The sequence below is a fragment of the Canis lupus genome, chromosome 25, assembly GCF_003254725.2.
Source record: "Canis lupus dingo isolate Sandy chromosome 25, ASM325472v2, whole genome shotgun sequence".
Lineage (NCBI taxonomy): Eukaryota > Metazoa > Chordata > Mammalia > Carnivora > Canidae > Canis > Canis lupus.
The window spans coordinates 36,360,300-36,378,512 of NC_064267.1; positions in this window are offsets into that span (position 1 = coordinate 36,360,300).

An 18,213-nucleotide genomic window follows, 5' to 3' on the forward strand; every position below is an offset into this window, starting at 1 on the left:
AAATGCAATGACTAGAGACTGCAGAATCGAAAACTGAACGAGTGTTTGTTTGACTAAAAAGTTTCTCTTTCCACTCTCTGTGCCATTGCACACAAACAGCCATTACTGATATATGCAGTAAATTCTCTTTTTCATCTGTAGAATGGGGAGAGTAACTCAGGGTTTTTTCAACTTTGCTCTAGAATGGAGATTGTGCTTGAAAAATCTCTGCTGCGTTGTGTATTAGCTTTGTCATAAATACCATTTGGCTGGAGCCTGGAAATCCACTTTCATTTATCCAAGCTGCATAAAGAACCACAAAGCCAGGAAGAAAGCTTCACGTCCTGAGACCTGTAAATATCACTTTCCAGTAGTAAACAGCGTGGTGCAATAGTATTTACTTCTGACATGATGGTGCATGCACTAAGACAGCTGTGCCTGCCTCTGTACAGGACTTTAAATGCACCTTGTGGTGTTCTGTAAAAGCACACTTAGGCTGCATTTGATGTGCAGTTGTGTATGTGTATGTGTGTGTGTGTGTGTGTGTGCACTAAATAGGGAACTAGGTATAATTTCCTCTTCTCTCGATTAGAGTCATCAGTAAAATATGGAGCCATAAGTTTGAGTGCAACAACAATGAGAGCTATCAAGTTCTATCTTTTAATACACTGAGAACAAACAATTATAAGAAAGCTTAGGGATTCCAGGGGGAGGTCATTTGCCCTTTTACCTCCTCAACTCTATTTGTGGATTCCATGCTGTTATACACAGGCTCTGCCATCATCAACTTTCCCTCCCTACCTTTTCATGAGGTATGACTTTTAGTCACAGGTACTAGAGAAGAAGTATGAGCAAGAAAATGATTTTCTTGACTTTTATTTTTCAGCAAAAAGTCCCCTTTCTTCCTAAGGACAAGTTAACATGAAATCTTAACACATAAAACAGAGAATGACACTTTTTAATAGGTAATTATTTATGAACTTAAATTTTTATCATTCACTTAATATAAATTCAACCCAGTGTGAAAGTTCAATAAACATTAAAATTTTATATTAGGATTATGGATGACATGTGCAGTCATATGCATCTCAGGATGCAATTTCTATATTTTGTGTTGACTGCACACTCTCAGGAAAATCCTAATCCTGGTGAATAAGTAGTAAGTTACTTGACCATACAATTTTACCTGAACAAATATATGCAGGTCTAAATTAAAATAAAACAAAGTAAAATTAAATTAAATCAAACTCAATTAAATTAAAAAGCAAAAATGGTATTGAGCTACAACTGTGCTAATCACTGATTTAACTAAGAATTTCAAATGCAGAAGATGGTGTAAGAAACTTTATTTTGAGATTTACATAAAAACACGCCAGTGTAGCAGCCCAATTTCATATGCCTATGGGCTCCCGTGTATTTTCATTTGGCATAGAGAACATTTGAATAGTGTATTATGTGTGTATGCTTGCACACGTGTGTGCTTATTGCAGCTTTGATCTGAATAAAGTATTTAAAAATTACAAGAAATGAGAATCAAATTAATGTGGAACTCTTGAATTAATGATCTCCACTGCTTTAAAATTCTGGACAACACAATATGAAAGCACTTATATTAAGGTTTGGGGAGGCAGTTGCAGTGGATCTGGGCCTTTGTGGGCTCCTTTCTCAATCTAAATCTCAGTGGGTCATATATGGAGGAATAAGAAACCATTGACTCTCAAATGATCAAAGGAACCAGTGCAATCTGTTCCTCAGCAAGAGAAGGTGGTCCTGGTGCATCTTCATATAACTTGATTGTGCTACTTCTTTAAGAACCACCAATGGGAGTCCAATGCATGCATCGGCCTGTCTCAACTTCTAGGCTTGGCACCTAAGTGTCTTCACAATCAAACCCCATCGTTAAGTGACACTGCAAACTCCCACCTGAGTTTCCTTCCCTTGTTGTCCTCTGAATCTATCTTCTTATCTAGCTTCAACTAGATAAAAATAATTTATTTTTTTCTTGAAGCAATTAAATATCAATTCCTTTTAATAAGTTTTCTAAAACCATTTTTACCATAATGTCCAAACAGAAACATTGTTGGCCTTGCTTTGTTCCTTTATTATTACTATTAACAGAATTATATTCTTCATCATTTATGAATTACCTACTATAGGCCAACTTGTATATATATTTATGTCCTTTAACCCTCTCAAGCAACCCTATATTATAGCGATATTTAATTTATATTATAGGCTCAGAATAGTTATACAACCAACCCAGAGTTACACAACTACAAAGGGCAAGGTAAAATTCAAAACCATGACTGCTGTTTCCAAGATCCATCGTATTTCCATCTACTCTGCTGTATCCTTTCTCTAAACTTTTGTCTGCTAGCAACTTTGTACATTCAATCAAGACAGCATTTACAAGTTGTATGGCAAATAAGTGTTCCTATGTTGTTTGTCTCCTGCACAGAACTCTGAGGACTTTGTGGAGATGCAAATTCTATGTAAACCAGACCTCTGGGTCTGGCATGTAGTTGTAGCTCAAAAATTAGTTGGATTTAATCTAAATGAAAAGAATCATTAAATTGGTGTCTTAGGGGATCCCTGGGTGGCTCAATGGTTTAGCGCCTGCCTTTGGCCCAGGGTGCGATCCTGGAGTCCCGGGATCGAGTCCCACGTCGGGCTCCCGGCATGGAGCCTGATTCTCCCTCCTCCTGTGTCTCTGCCTCTCTCTCTCTCTCTCTCTCTCTCTCTCGAATAAATAAATAAAATTTAAAAAAATAAAAAATAAAAAAATAAATTGCTGTCTTAGAGTAACACTATCTTAATCTATTAATCTACCTCTAGGCATGAACAGCAAACAATCCATCCTGGATAGAAAATGTTCCTGTTTTTAATAATTATTATTATATTTTCATCCTAAGACTATTCTTGGGATCTAGATCAGCATTTCTCCATATTAAACTAATTCTATTGGAAACTTCAGCATTAGAATGTTAAAGACTCTCAAAAGTAAGGAAAACCAATTCATCTCACTCAGTTTAGTATTTTACAAACTTGTATGAGAACCATACAATTTTCTCAGATAATACCTACTAGCAGTCCTTGGAACTGCTAAAACCCACAGCTGGATATCCTGCCATGTTCTATGAAGACTTTTTGGTGGCTGAGCTACACTTTAGTTTCAGTCTGTTTCTTCTCTGTGTTCAGAGAAGGGAACTGAGAACCATTTATGTCTTTCCCTTACAAACAAGGGGGCTAATTTTCCTAAACCTTGTTTCATTGGATGGCTCTCAGGGTCATTTCACTTTCCATGCACATAAAGGATTTATGGAATCAAAGTGATCTTAAGGGGAATTAAATCCAGGAAAGCCCCCTCCCCCCCATTTTAAACAAGTACAATCTGTATAGAGGTGGAGGACTCACTCCTCAGCACTGCCACTTGCATGGGCTTTTCCCACCACTTTTTGCAAGGTAAGTTATAACATAATTCACACTGCCTCATACATTCTCACACATTATTTTATTTAAGTGATTTTCCTGGAGATCAAGGGGAATATATGTAAAATCATTAGTCATGGGATCTTCTACAAAGTTCTACATTATATGCTTATAACACATCGTTGTACTTATAAATACAGTAACCCTATCAGAGTACAAAGTATATACCAATATGTCATGGATTCCAAAACCCTGACTTCCACTTTTTGTCCCATACCTCACATCCAATCCATCAGCAAATCCAGAGGCCCTTCCTAAACAGACCCCTCTTACCACCTCCCACATCACCACCTGTGTTCAAGTCGGTCAACTCTGGACTGCCCACAACAAGAGGCTCCTAACTGTTCTCCCTGCTTTCACCCGTCTCCCTACAGTCCATTTTCAACTCATTGTAAATAGATGATCTCTTCAAAACTTCCATCAGATTATGTCACTCCATTGCAGCCAAGCACCCAACATTCCATGGCTCTTATCTCATTCAGAGTAAAAGCCAAAGTCCTCCCAATGACCAATAGGTCTCACACAAGCTGTCCCCTTACCTTTCAGAGCTTATCCCTGACTGCCCAGCAGGTTTACTCTGCTTTAGCATCCCTAGCCTTCTTGCTGGTCTCAAACCATGATAAGCATGTTTCCACCTCAGGGCCTTTGCACTTACTGCTGCTTCAGCCTGAAATGCTTTTTTCCTTCTAAACATGCATAGTTTGCTTTTATCACTTTCTTCAAAACTCTGCTCAAATGTTATACTATCAACTGTACCATTGCCCTACCAATCCTCGCCATTCCCATTTTGTTTCTTTCTGAAGCATTTAACGCCTTTTAATATACCTTATAATTTATCTATTATTTTGTTTTGTTATTATTGTTATTATTTGTCTATCTCCCCCTTTGCTGGAATGTAAGCTCCATGAGGTTGGGGACAACTTGTTGGCTGTACACCTTCTTAAATCCCCACAATGAATGCATCTTAGACTCTGAGAGTTGGCCATGAACTCAGAGTGAGTAGGAACTTCAGGGATTCCCCCAACTACCTGTTTACATAGACTTCAAGGGTTAGGTACAAGCAGTGATTGGGACTGGTGAGTTATTGTTAATATTTCAAAAAGCCTAATACATTTCCCCCATCTATCCATCAAGAGGCTACATGACAAACTAAAGTGTCACATTTCTTTGCTTTTAGTTGGAATTATCTCAGCTCAGTGTGTTAATTCTGATTATATAAGTCTGATCAGAATCTCTGGCTACCAGTTACAAATGCCTTTGATTTTTAGACTTGGGGAAATGAATTAATTATCATGTAATAAATGCAGATTAGTAGATGTTTTTGAAAACATGGGCTCCTTGGTTGGGGGAGGGGGCCGATAAATGAGCCGGAGCCCTATATCGCCTTTGTACAAAACAAAGACTTTGAGGCTCTGGAGGATTAAGTGATTTTCTCAAGGTTGCACAGTGAGTAACTGGCCAAACAATGACTAGAACCCAAGTCTCTGATTCCCAGCCCTGTTCATGCAATCAAAGACTCAGTTTGCTGTAAAGGAGACATATACATGCTGTATATAGTATTTGCATAACATATTACAGTAAAGCAGAATCCCAACTGAGATTCTCAGCAGGAAAATAACAATTATTTAATCAGGGTTCTATTTATACTTTTATTGTGAAGGTTAGGTTAAGATTCACTGGCTTGATTAAGGGTGCTGCCTACACATGAAAGTGTTTACTGAGCTGGGCTCCCTGGAGTGAAATTCAAACAAACTTGTGACATCCATAGCACATTTTATGTCCTGAAAGTCATGAATATCTTTATTAAGAGCCAGGTCTTTTCCTTAAAACAAATGAATAGTTATCCTTAAGGATAAATTGTAAATAGTCTGCCAAGACACAGAGTCCTTCCCCTATACCTATAGTGGAATCCTATCCTTAGTTTTAGTCTTAAATCTAATGAATATGAATATACCTAGAAATACAAAAGGAAAAGCTTGTGTACTCGAAAGCAGTATGATGTGCATTGCACTATTTGATCCTTAGAAGAACCATCCTGCAGTGTTGGAAAGGCAGATTTTATTATCTCTGTTTTACACATAAGGAAGCTGAAAGCACCCAGGGGTTCAAACACCTGCCCCAGGTCTCCAACTTATTAGTGAAAGAAAGCACTAGAATGATGGGGAGGGGCATTTCTCCTCAGCCCTTAAGCTCAGTGCATGTACCAGAATGCCACCTACTGAATAAAGTGCTTTATTACTGGGGAGAAGGGGGCAGGCAGCAAGGACACCCCCATGTACTTCATTCTATCTCTCCCATTGATAGTATCAGTAGTCCAAGACTCAAGTACAAAACAGGAAATGGCTGCAGATTTTACAGAACAGGAAGGCAATAGTAGAGACACGTCCAGGTCACCCAGTAACACGGAACTGATTCAGAAGCAGAAGGCAGGGATGAGCTCTATTTTCTGACCCTACTGCCTGACACATGCACATGGGGTATTAGGCTCTGTGAATGCGCTCTACCAGGAGGGAGCTGAAGGACAACTCTACCTCTCACTGGGTCTGTGGCCTTGGGCAAGTCACTTTATACTTTGAATCTCTTTCTCATGGCATTTTGATGGCAATCAAATGAGATAAAGGACTCAGATAGCTTAGTTCTGTGTCTCACAATCAGGAGGAGCCTGAAAACTAAGCCTCACTTAGTTTGTGGGTCTGTCATTCCATTTATCAAATATGTATTGAGGATTCACCACACCCTCAGCCCTGCATTAGGCAGTATACAACGGAAGCAGGAACAGTCTCTGTGCAGATCAGATACACACATTGACAATTCAATACTTAAATATCCCTGGCAAAAGTTCCATTATTTTTTAAGTGATTGTAAGAAAAAGTCAATGCATGATCAGATTATCAGTAAGTAATGTCGGAATTCCCAGCAGTACAAGTAAATAGGGGAGATCTGGGGGGTCAGTAGTCCCTGAGAACTTGACTTCTATACTCAAATCACCTACTCTGACCCTATATTGAGTGAGAACAGATTCCTCTCCACACTCCTTCCCAGTTGCCCTTCTGTTCTCAGTTCTTGGCAATGCTGAGAATATATCCTTCCAGCCACGCCTCAGAGCACTACCCTGAGCCCTGGTCTAGTCTTTAGTGCCCACGTCTCCCCAGGATCCCAGCCCCTTTAGAGCTCACCTGCAGCTCAAGGTGCCTATTCCCTTTGCTCCTGCACATGTTCTCTCTCCCTGGCTCTCTCTTTCCCTCTCTTCTCTCCAGGAACTGAAGTTTCTTTAAACAGACAAGCAATTACTAGTGTGTTATCCACACTCTACTCCGTTGGTACAACACCCGCTGATGTACAGTAGCAGGCAGCTTGTTAATGGGACATATTTAAGCTGATTGCCACTGAAGATAAGTGATGTCTCTGAATGGATGCACTTTTGTTAAACTTCTGAAGGCAGAGGGGATGGGGGAAGTTTCTATTTTTTTTGCTTAAAAAAAAAAGAAGGCCTTTTGAGAATGGCTACACCTCCCCAGAGATTCTCATTTCAGATTAGGCTATCAGGTGTACAGTGCAATTGGAGGCTTCCGCTTCAGTTGGAGCCTCTGTTTGATATTCAAGCCTTTCACAAGATCCTTCCGGAATGGCTGGTGCTGCTCACTCACTGGCTCTGTGTCCTTGAGGACAGCTCTATTAAATGCAGTCCTCTCTCCTGGCTTCCCCACTCTGTCCCCTTCCCTTGTCTCTTGCTCTCTGGGCCTCTGATTTTGTTACAGCTCTCTCTCTCTTCTCTTTCATCCTCCCCTTTCCTGAAGTTGGTTTCATCCGTCCCTCCTTCCCCTCCTCTCCCTCCTCTTCCCTGGTTACCATTCAGTTACCATCCTCTTTCTGTCCTCTTTATTCTGGGTCTCCATGTCTCTCTCCCACACCTCCATCTCACCTCTAGTCCCTCCCTCTCTGCGCCCCAGGGGAAGGCCAGGCCTGGGGAGCATGTTAGGGTTCCAGTATTGTAGAGCATGGAGGCTTAACAAATCAGATTGCTCTTAGCTCTCCTGGGGCTCAATCTGAGGAGGGAGACAAGGGCAGAACAGAGAAATACTCAGGAGGTGCTGGGGATAGGGCTCCAGGGGACAAGGAAAGAATTTAGGAAGGATGCATCTGAATCAGGGACAGTGAAAAGAGAGCTGGAAGACAAAATGGAGGTGTTGGTGACAACTGCTTGACTGGAGGCAATAAAGAGGGAAAATTCATTAGTCCCGGATTAAGCTATTCTCCATCCAGTTACCACTGTTTAGATACAAAGACACCAAGCAGAAAGCGAAGTGCCAATCAATCTCTTAAAGGGGCCACTTGCTGGCATCTAATATCTAGGTAAGTGGCAGTGGAAGATAGGGGATGACCGCCTTGCTGTGGGTTCTCTAGGCAGTGAATGGAGAAAGCATCTTTACAAACACATTCTACCTCATGGGGAGTAGGGAGAAATTCAATTAGGTTTGAATGAGAAAGGTAACTTGAATGTCAATTAATTGTCTAATTGAAGATAATGGAGACCTGGGGGCGCCCTGCCAGGTTGATTCCCACACCCAAATCCAGAGATTTTCCCAGGGATTAAAGGCGCAATTTAATTACACATTTCTATTAGATTAGGCACTGATTGCATTCAACACTCTGAGTTAATTACATAGTTAATTACACAGCCAATAACTTCCTTTGCCTAATCACCCTGCTGGATGCAGCCTGGTGCTGCAGAGGAGGATCCTGTTCCTGTAATGGGAGCTCTGGGAGCCAAAGGTGATGGGAGCATCCATAGATGGCTAGGGGACAGGTGAATACTAATAGGGAATTATTCTAATTGTCCCTTGTTCTTGATGAACAGCAAATTATTCTAATAACATTTACCATTGTATTCATTCATTATCTAAGGGTAATTAGGAATGAAGGGCTTCCAAAGGCCTCCCCTGTGGCACAAACAAGGCTGTGCTAACAGGCTGCCTTCATTTTGGATGCCAGGCATTTCCAGGGCAATTTCCCCTTCTTTTTGGTCTCCTTGATACACTCTGGGACTGAGCTTTGCATTTGACAAAGTGCTTTCACATGCGTCATCTTGTTTGCTTACAAAGCAATGAGATAAGTTTCAGTTTCCCTATTTTATTCTCAAGGTTGGAAGGACATTTGCAGGGGAGGAGGGTGGTCCAGTGCTTTGCCCAACGTCACAGAGCAGGCAAGTGGTGGTGATGCTAACTGGAATCCAAATCCCACTCTTGTCCCTTCCTTCACACCACAGGGCTTCGCAACTCAAAATACTTCTTCCTGGGTCTTAATTCAAGAGTGAGTGTGGTTTGAGTTTTGAGTATAGGCCAAAATGGAGTTCAACACATCCAGGTGGCTGCCTGGTGGAACAACTACCAAAAGTGAAATATTAATCATTCCTGAGACTTCCAGTCAGCATTGTTATACTGGACCACAGGTGAGTGGGCTAAGATGTGAGGAGGCCTTGTCTGGATCTCTCATCTAGCTACTTACTTGGACTCAAATAGCAACATTCCTAGTAAAAATGACAATGGCTTTCCTACTGTTTAAGTAAAGTGGCTGTGTGATCTACTAGGCCACCAACCCTGGCACTGTGAATTATGTGAGGAAAGGAGTTGTCAGGCTAAAGGCAGAGAAAGGAGAGGAAAAGCCTGTCTCACTGCCTTACAGGGAGCTTTCCTGGAGGAAGAAGAATATCATCTGATATCATGTGGTATAGGCCAGACCAGTTTGGGTGAAAATATAAAGACAAGCATATTAATGATTGTTAGAGACTGAATGTTTGTGTCCTCTACCCTAAATCCAAATGCTGAAGCCCTAACTCCCCAGTTTGGCTGTATTTGGAGTAAGGAAATAATTAAAGTTAAATGAGGTCATAAGGGTAGAGCCCTGACCTGATAGGATTAGCGTTGTCAGAAGAAGACACTGGAGAGCTCTCTCTCTCTCATCATACACACTCAGAGGAAAGACCAGATGAGGACTTAGCTAGAAAGTAACTATCTGAAAAAACAAACAAACAAAAAACAAACAAACAAACAAAAAAAGACAGTGACAGTCTATACGGCAGAAAGAGAAGCTTAACCAGAAACTGACTCCTAGCTTCCAGAACCATGAGAAAACACATTTCTGTTGTTTAAGCCATGTAGTGTGGTATTTTGTTTATGGCAGTCCGAGCTGACTAACACAATGATAAAAAAAGCAAAACCCAATTACGATTTCCAAACATCTCATTCCCCTCCATGATCCCTTCCCTCACCCCCCACACACATATTTTTATGCCTTAGGCATTTTTGTATGCCATTTTCTTTGCCTGGATTATCCAGCCCTGCTTGACTGTCAAAATGTATATCTCATTTAAAACTCTTCTGTAAAGGCTGTCCCAATATTTCTTCCCTTTTGCTCTCTAATTTATGCATAATCTTACAATTATACCCATGCAGTTTAATGTTTTGTTTACATACCTGCTACCCCCACTGGACAGTTAGGAATATGAAGGCGTCAGCTTTGTTTTCTCCATCCGTGCATGGGAAGGGTCTAGCATTTCCCCAGCACATAGGAGGTACTGGTCTTAGTCCTTTCACGCTGCTGTAACTGACTGGATGGCTTATAAACAAAAGAAATTTAGTGTTCATGGTCTGGGAAGCTAGGAAGTCCAACACACTAGCAGATTCAGTCTGGTGAGAGCCCATTCCCTGGTTTGCAGGGGGCATCTTTTCGCTGTGTCCTCCCATAGCAGAAGGGACAAGGGACTTCTCTGGGGACTTTGTTGTAAGGACACTAATCCCATTCATTAGGGTTTTGTCCTTGTGACTTAATCACCTCCTATATTAGTATTTTTTTTTTTACAATCTTATTTTCTATATATTAAGATGTTTTGACATCTTAGAAAAACTTTCTGGCTTTTGGAGACTTTCCCTCCCTCCTAGGGCTAACCAATTTTTCAGGATAGCAAAGGATTCAACTGGGAGCATGCTTTTGATATGCAAACAATTAATCCAGAACCATACTTTCTTTATTTGTCCTGGGCTTCCTAAGAGGCAGTATCCCTCTGCTTTAGTTATTCTAGGCCCAGAAGATGGGTAACTAGGAACCACCCCTGTAGCCCAAAGCCCATCTAAATTGTTCAAACTAACCAATCCTAAGATGGTTACATCCATGGAAAACCCAATAAGGATACTGGTCTAAATCTTTCCCTTGCTCCTGATTCTGCTTCTGGACTCCAGTGGCCCCATGTGGTGAGCCTGACTTTTGTTTCTAGGGGAACTGTGAGTAATATTAATCCTTTCTTTCAGTAGCTTTGACTTTTCAGTTTTGTTGACCTTATAAATTAAGACCTGGACACAAAACACTTTCCAGAGGCCCCACCTCCAAATACCATCACACTGGGGATTATGTTCCAACATATGAATTGGTAGGGGGCAAAATTATTGAGTCTATGATAGTACTTTTGCAAATTGAACTCCTGTCTTTCTGCAGGTATTTGGGAAATTGGACATTCAATCACACAGAAGACTTGACTGGTCTGGATTTTTCTCATTGAGGTTTTGACTATACTGTTCTAACCACCAAGGCAGCTCCCAGACATGCCTCTAGATAAGGCTTTGATGGCTAAAACATGTTTGTTGGTCTGTAGTCTTTGGATATCAGTCATAAAGGGAGTCTTTGCAGGGAGTTTGTTGAAAAGGGGAAAGGGAGCTATCTTGAGTGAGATTCTCTTTCTCCTCTGTCTCCCTATCTGGGCCTTATACCTCGTTCCATGGCCCCCAGAGGCTTTCCAGCATCCTGGGTAATGAGGCCTTTGACTGTGTCCTCTCACCTTTCATCCCCACTAAAGTCTGTCTACTGAGTAGGTTCTAATCTGGGAATTTTATTTTCAAGCACTCCTATCAAAATAACCTTTTCAATGCCTCATTAGAGCAAAGGATACTGTTTTCCAGTACAGACAGTCCAATAGTCTCAATTAAGATTGAGTATTAATCGTTAACGAATCTCAGAATACTCAATGCACTATTTGCATTTGGTCAAAGGTTCCTTTAATTCCTAAACTCACTAGCTCTCAACTGGGGTTGTACCACCCTGGGGGACATATAGAAATGGTTTGGAAGTTCTTGGTTGATGAAATGACTGGGCAAGTTACTGTCAGTTAGTGGGCTGAGATCAATATTGTTCAATGTTTTACATTGCAAAAGATAGTCCTGCACAATGAATTGTCACACCCCAAATGCCAATCACACCTCTGTTTAAAAACACTGCACTGGAAGATGGGCTGGCAAATACCTCCTACCACAGAGTTCTGAAATGGAGATGGTAGGCTGTCCTTTTAGGGAGAGGAAGACTTTTGGAAAGTGGCTGCTTGTCCTGTGTATAACCTGCCTTGGGGGTAACCTCATAGTCCTGACCTCCTCTAAGCCCTTCCTTCCTCCCTTACCTGAGTAACGTCAAGAGCCCTCTCTTCCTTGGTATAGTCTTTCCAAGTAAGAGTAAAACAGGGACAAGGGACTCAGTGAGCTCACACTCTCATGTCATATAGTCTTTGGAAAGATCCTTCTCACACAACACTATTTGTGGCTTAAGCAGTGTTCCTGCAGGGAGGGTCGTCTCATGTCAGGGTAACAGTGGGTAGGTGATCACAATTGTTGGATGTAGCCCAGGGGTCCCCTTCAGATCAGTCATAGATGTTTTAATGGCTTCTTTGACTAAAGGGGGCATGCAGCAGCTGTGAGTTGACTCTTCCTTAGGGAGCCCTCAGTCATTTGGAAAAGAACCCATCTGGAGAGTTTTTACTTTTGCACAGGAAACTCAGAGAGAGCTACTCCCAACCAAAATGTTAAGGATGCATGCTCAAGTGATCAAGTGGATGGAGGCAACGGGCCATACCATCCCTGTTCCTGAGACAGTTCCTAAGAGAAGAGGTATGGGCCTCAAACCCTCTCCTCTGCAGTCTTACATTCTTAAGGGGGTGATTAGACCACAGAACAGGAGACAAAGTCCTTAGGGTTCTTAGTTTCAAACAACTAAAACTGACATCAGCCAGGGAAAGAATTTATTCACAAGATATTGGGAATGTAACTGATTTTCAGGAATGCAATGAGAACCATGTTCAGAAAATTACCTGGAACAAAAAGAATTGGGCAGCCATGCCATAGCCCAAACTGGGCCACAAATCCAGACTTCTACAGCCATCACTACCCAGTGGATGCTGCAAGTTACTCTGCCACAATGGACACTGGATTCACCATCAGCTCCATTGCCATGCCAGCTCCTGGGACCACTTCCAGAGCAGTCCTTTTATTGTCCTTGTTCTTTGTGCAGCAGCTCACAACAGGAAGTCTGGGATAGATGCACATTACTGGTCAAGAATGGGTCTAATACCCATCCCTTATTTCAATCCATTTTAAGAAAGGCTGAAAAAAAGTACCTGGTAGTAGCTTTTAGCTCTGGTAGTAGAAGATGAATTCTGCTTCTTTTCATGTGAAATACATATGGCAGGAGATACATAGGAAATATATTCGGATGTTGGATAGCCAAATACAGGCAACTATCAACTGCCAAAAACAAACAAACAAAACCCAATATCATAATGGATGAAGACCACAGAGATTTCTAGCACAAAAATGCAAAGTGGTATTGATAATCAAGACAGGAAGAGCCGGGGAAGAGGGGTGGAATATTAAATTATTGGCTCTGAGGCTGAGACAATTGAGAAAATTGAGATTTTCTTATCCTCTACTCAGAGAATCAAAGAAGATTTAAATGAACTAAAATCACTTGCCTACCATGTGGCATTGCTAGATGGGGCAAGAAGAGGCTAGAATCTATCACCCATCACCTTGCCTGTCAATTTTCTAGGTGTCCTACCAATTGCAGAGGAAAGTCCTGTGAGCTCCAGGCACTGAACATCATTGACCAAAAGGCAAAGACATCTCCCCTGACATGCGTTGCTTTAATCCAAGGCTCCTGAAGCCCCTTCCATATGGGCTAACCAAAAGGGAGCATCCTGGAGAGGAGGCTAAAATCTAAGAGGGGTAAGTAGTTTCATCTCTTTTGATTTGGATACAGGGGAAATGGGCAAATAGAACATGAATGAAAGTGATGGATTGAATTGTAGTCTTCAATTTTTTACCCTTTCCTGCATCTGTACCCTTATCGTGGCCTCATTGTGGACCTTGCATACTTTCTACTTGCTCTCTTGTGCCCCTGCTGTCACCATGAGAACATGCCCTGACTAGCAAACTGATTCAAGGAGAATGGCAGATATATGGAGCAGAACCCAACCTCAACCAGCCAACCCCCAGGAAAAACACAGAGATAGAAAAAAAAAAAAATAAGTCATTACTGTTGTAAGCCACTGAATTTTAGGAGATAACTGAGCAACATAATAAACCTTAGTTTCTTTTTTAGCACCTGACCTCTAGTTCCAGTTCTAGCAGCCTGAAAATTAACCCCTTCCGATGTGTGTGCATGCACACACACACACACACACACACACACACATTTGTGCACATACATATATACACATACATGCATACAAAGCATAGCTAGGTGAACCTTGCAATCCCTGTTCTGTCTAGAGTTGATGCAGTTAATGACATGCCAGATATCATTCCATGGTTGGCATTGCAACCCTGTGTTCTACCCCCAACCCTCCTAATACCTCTCTTGCTCACTTGGTTGACAGGTCCAGGGGCTATAAGCACTCAACCATGGGAAGGTGAGTGGTAGGGGAGGTGTCCAGAACCATAACGTGATCAAAAGCCTTCTGTCATCTACAAGTTGACAGCCAGACATTGGGCACTGAGGCTGGGTGGCTGCTAGTAAAATGCCAGAAGCAGCCCCACTCTTGAGCTTTTCAGCAGCCCCCAAAAGTTGCCAGATAAAAGGGTCCCAGCGTGGAGGTGCTCAGGGAAAACATCAATGTGAACATTACAGTCACAGAGATTGACACTGAATGAGTGGTGGGGTGGGGAGAGCTGCAAGTATGGGAGAGGAAGATGGGTGAGTGGCAAACTGTGCCCCCAGCCAGAAGACAGCCCCCATGCCAGGGAAGATTATGAGGAAATAAATGAAGAAAGCAGTGTGGCATCTCAGCAGTGCATGTCCTCCAAACCATGAGCTGAGAGGAGAAGCTGGCTGGTGAATTTTAATGTCACAGGGAGCTAACCTACTCTAGCATCTCTGCTGGAAACCAGGTGGAATGACCTGAGATAAACAAGACGGCACCCCCACCCCACTACTAAGCCCTGCCAGAAGTGATATCTCATATTTACTCAGCCTCCCCTGCAAGTGGTCTGAATAACTGGTGGGTAGGGGCTGTATCATAGCCTGTGCTGAGTGCCGCAGATCCTAGTAGGCTGTGATGCTCCGAGGGTGAAGTCTCCGGATCAGAGCAACTGACGGCTCAGTCTACCCCGATCTTTGAGAGCTCCGAACCATGAAGGGAACAGAAGAAACACATCCCAAGGAAACACTTTATCACCTAGAGACAACATATTGATCATGGATTCTGGGCAGCTGATTTCTCAATTCAGGATGCAGTGAACATTTTGATAAATTCCTTTTCTGTGGGGAAGATAGAGATCCCAGGTTTCTGAACGATGGCTTCCGAGGGAAGGCAGCACACAGACTTCTGCCCGAGGAAGAAGGAGGGGTGGGCTCAGGCTGACCATGGGACTCTGATCTGGGTCATGAAACAATCTTTTCCAGAATAAGTCCTCCTTCACTTTACTCAGTTTATGCTAATTAGGCAGTCATATTGTACCTTATCATCACATTTCCACATAATATTTATTTTGACTAAATCCCCTAAATATTAGTGGAATGCCTCCTCATTTGTTAAAACATTCCAGACTCTAGGGTTGATATGAGAAATGTTTCTGACTTGCCTGAAGAACTAGAGATGAAAATTAGGGAGTCAACGAGCAGCCTTTCCCAGCTGCTACATCTTTTCTGTGGGGCACAAGCTCTCCCTGTAGCCCATGGGTTCTAGCAGAGGTCGTGAACCAAGAAGCCCATTAGCCATTTGGTGGCTCTTGCTAGGAGGGGATGCTCTGATGGAGAGGCCCCGCAGAGTGTTGGCAGGGCCAGAACTGTTCTACATACTTTCAGTCCTAGAACCTTCTCATTTCACAGCCAATGGCTCCAAGGCCAGGGAGGGAGATGATGTTCCCAAGACTGAACAGCTAGTGGTGTTATATCTTTGGTCTACTTCCCAACTTTATTTAGCCTTTACAAGTCTACTTCTTCTGAATTGAGAGAACTATCCCACATGCTCCTTCTTGAATGAAGCATTTATATAAGTTAAATCCTGGCTCTGCCATTTTTTGTCTGTGTCACCTTGAACAATATACGTAACCTCTCTGTGCCTCACATTTTTCATGGTTAAACTGGGCTTTTCATAGCCTGTCTCAAAGACTCAGATTGCATGAGATAATGTATTATCCCCAGTACAATATCTGACATGTACTAAATGAATTATTGAGTTTTAATTATATTCCAACCAGTATTCTGAATGTTTTACATAAACGTTTTCATTTAATACTCCTAGCTTCTCTTTGTGGTAGGAGCTGTTATTAACCCTGTTTCCGTAGACAAGAAACATGAGGCATGGGAGAGTTAAGTGGGTTTTCTACGGTCACATAGCTGGTACTTGAAAATGCCAAAATTCATACCTAAGCTGCCTGAGGAAGCCTCTGCACTCTGGTATGTTCTCCTTTACTTCCTATATCCAGATAGTCACAAGTGTCCTAGGAAGAGGCAAACCTAGGAGGGAAGATCCTAAATAATTCTTCATGTTACTTCTTGATTCTTCCCTTTTTCTTCTTCAAGGGGGAAAAAAAAAACCCAAAACACTATTATCTTTGGTTTCAATCCTTATCATCACCATGAGAAGATTCATAGAATTAGAACAAGGACAATCCCTGAGGCCATCAAACACTATAAGTTATCAAAGACGTTGGGTTTGGTCATAACTCAATAGACATCAGTTCTGAGCTATCTTTTGTCTGGGAGTAATTTGTAGCACTGAGAAGCAAAAACAAGTGGAGAATGAGTGATATGGCAGCTAGAGAAATTAACCCAACATTTGGGGCTGAACTCTATGGGATGCAGGGCAGATGAATATTTTGATGTGTTCAAAGGCCAGCAAACTCAAGCAAGAAATTGGGCAATGTAATTTCAGAACCTAAGCAGATGATGGCATCCTTGTTCTAGGTCTAGGACAGCAGTAACAGTAAGTCATATTGTTTTCCTAACTCCTGTTCTTGTGGCAGATTTTGTTAGCTGATGACACCACCAGTTTCTGCTGAGTCTCTGTATGGTTTCAGTGCTTTTCTCAGCTACTTGCAGTTAGCCCATGAGAAGAAATGCATCTTAGGGGTAAGAGAAGCAGAATCCAATAGCAAGGGCATCAGCAGATGCATGAGTTTAAGCAAGGCTGGGACTCTAGGGTAGACCTCTAGTTCTCATAAGGGACTAGAAATAAGAGGTATATTTGGGGCCAACATAATAGTAAGGAGAAATGTTGTGAATGAAACAACTTAGGCAAACAGGGTACAGTCTTACTTAAACCATATTGATGTGTTTAGACAACATGACTTGCCTTCAACACCTCCCAGAGGACTGGGACAATATCCCTTATATATTCCTGCTCTATCCTAGAAAAGGTCCATCCTGGAGCTGGAGGCACCAGCCATTCCTTCTGTGAGCAGCCAGGGCAGACAAAGAAGTAGAGTTGAGGCATGAGCTGATATTGGTACCACAGGTACAGAGCTTTAAGCCCATGCCCAGTCTAGTCATGGACCCAAGTCTCTGATAAAAAAATGTTTGAAGGCTTAGCCCTAAATTGTTGAAATGCTTTGCTGTGGGAAAGAAAGCAATAGCAGTTGATCTTAGGTTGCTCTGAGATTTTGTACACAAGTAACAAGTGAAGTTGTTAAGCCTGTGGAGGCTATTTTGTGATTAAGACCCTAAGTTCAGCTTGATCCTGGTTCTGCCACTGACTTGCTGGTAACTTGGGCAACTTCTCTAATCCTTAATTTAATCGCTTATAAAATAAAGAATTCTAAAATCGATGTCTCAGGATGGTTGTGAATCTTAAATAAGATAATTATACATATGTAATAAGTGTTCCACTATTTCTCACAATGAAGAGTTTACAGAGAAAAAGGTAGTTGAGATAACAATTGTGCATGTGTATGTGTATTGAATGTTTAGTATATATTATATACCAAATATTATTCTAAGCGTTTTATATGCAATAACACATTTAATCCTCGCAATGACTGTGGAGATTGATTGAATTGATGACAGCTATTAATGGACTCCTATATCCTCACACTTTGCAATATGACTTTTCTCCAAAAAATAAATAAATAAATAAATCGAGTCTATTTGCCTACTTTTTGGATTTTATTAATTTCTTTGACCAAATAATGTGGTAGAAGTGATGCTATGCTAATTCTGAGCCTTCCATACATCTGTCTCTTGGAATGCTGCCATTACTGTGTGAATAAGCCTAGACCATCTGGAATAAGCTTCCAGCCCTGTTGTTCCAGCTGAAGCCACTAGACAAGCTCACCATCAGCTAACCCAAAACATACATGAGAAACACATCCAAGATCAGCACAGCCACTTTCCTGATCCCAGATGCATGAATAAGACCAGATCTACCTCTAGACTTATGAACAAAAATAAATCATGCATTCTAAGCTGCTGAGTTTTGAGACGATTTGCTAC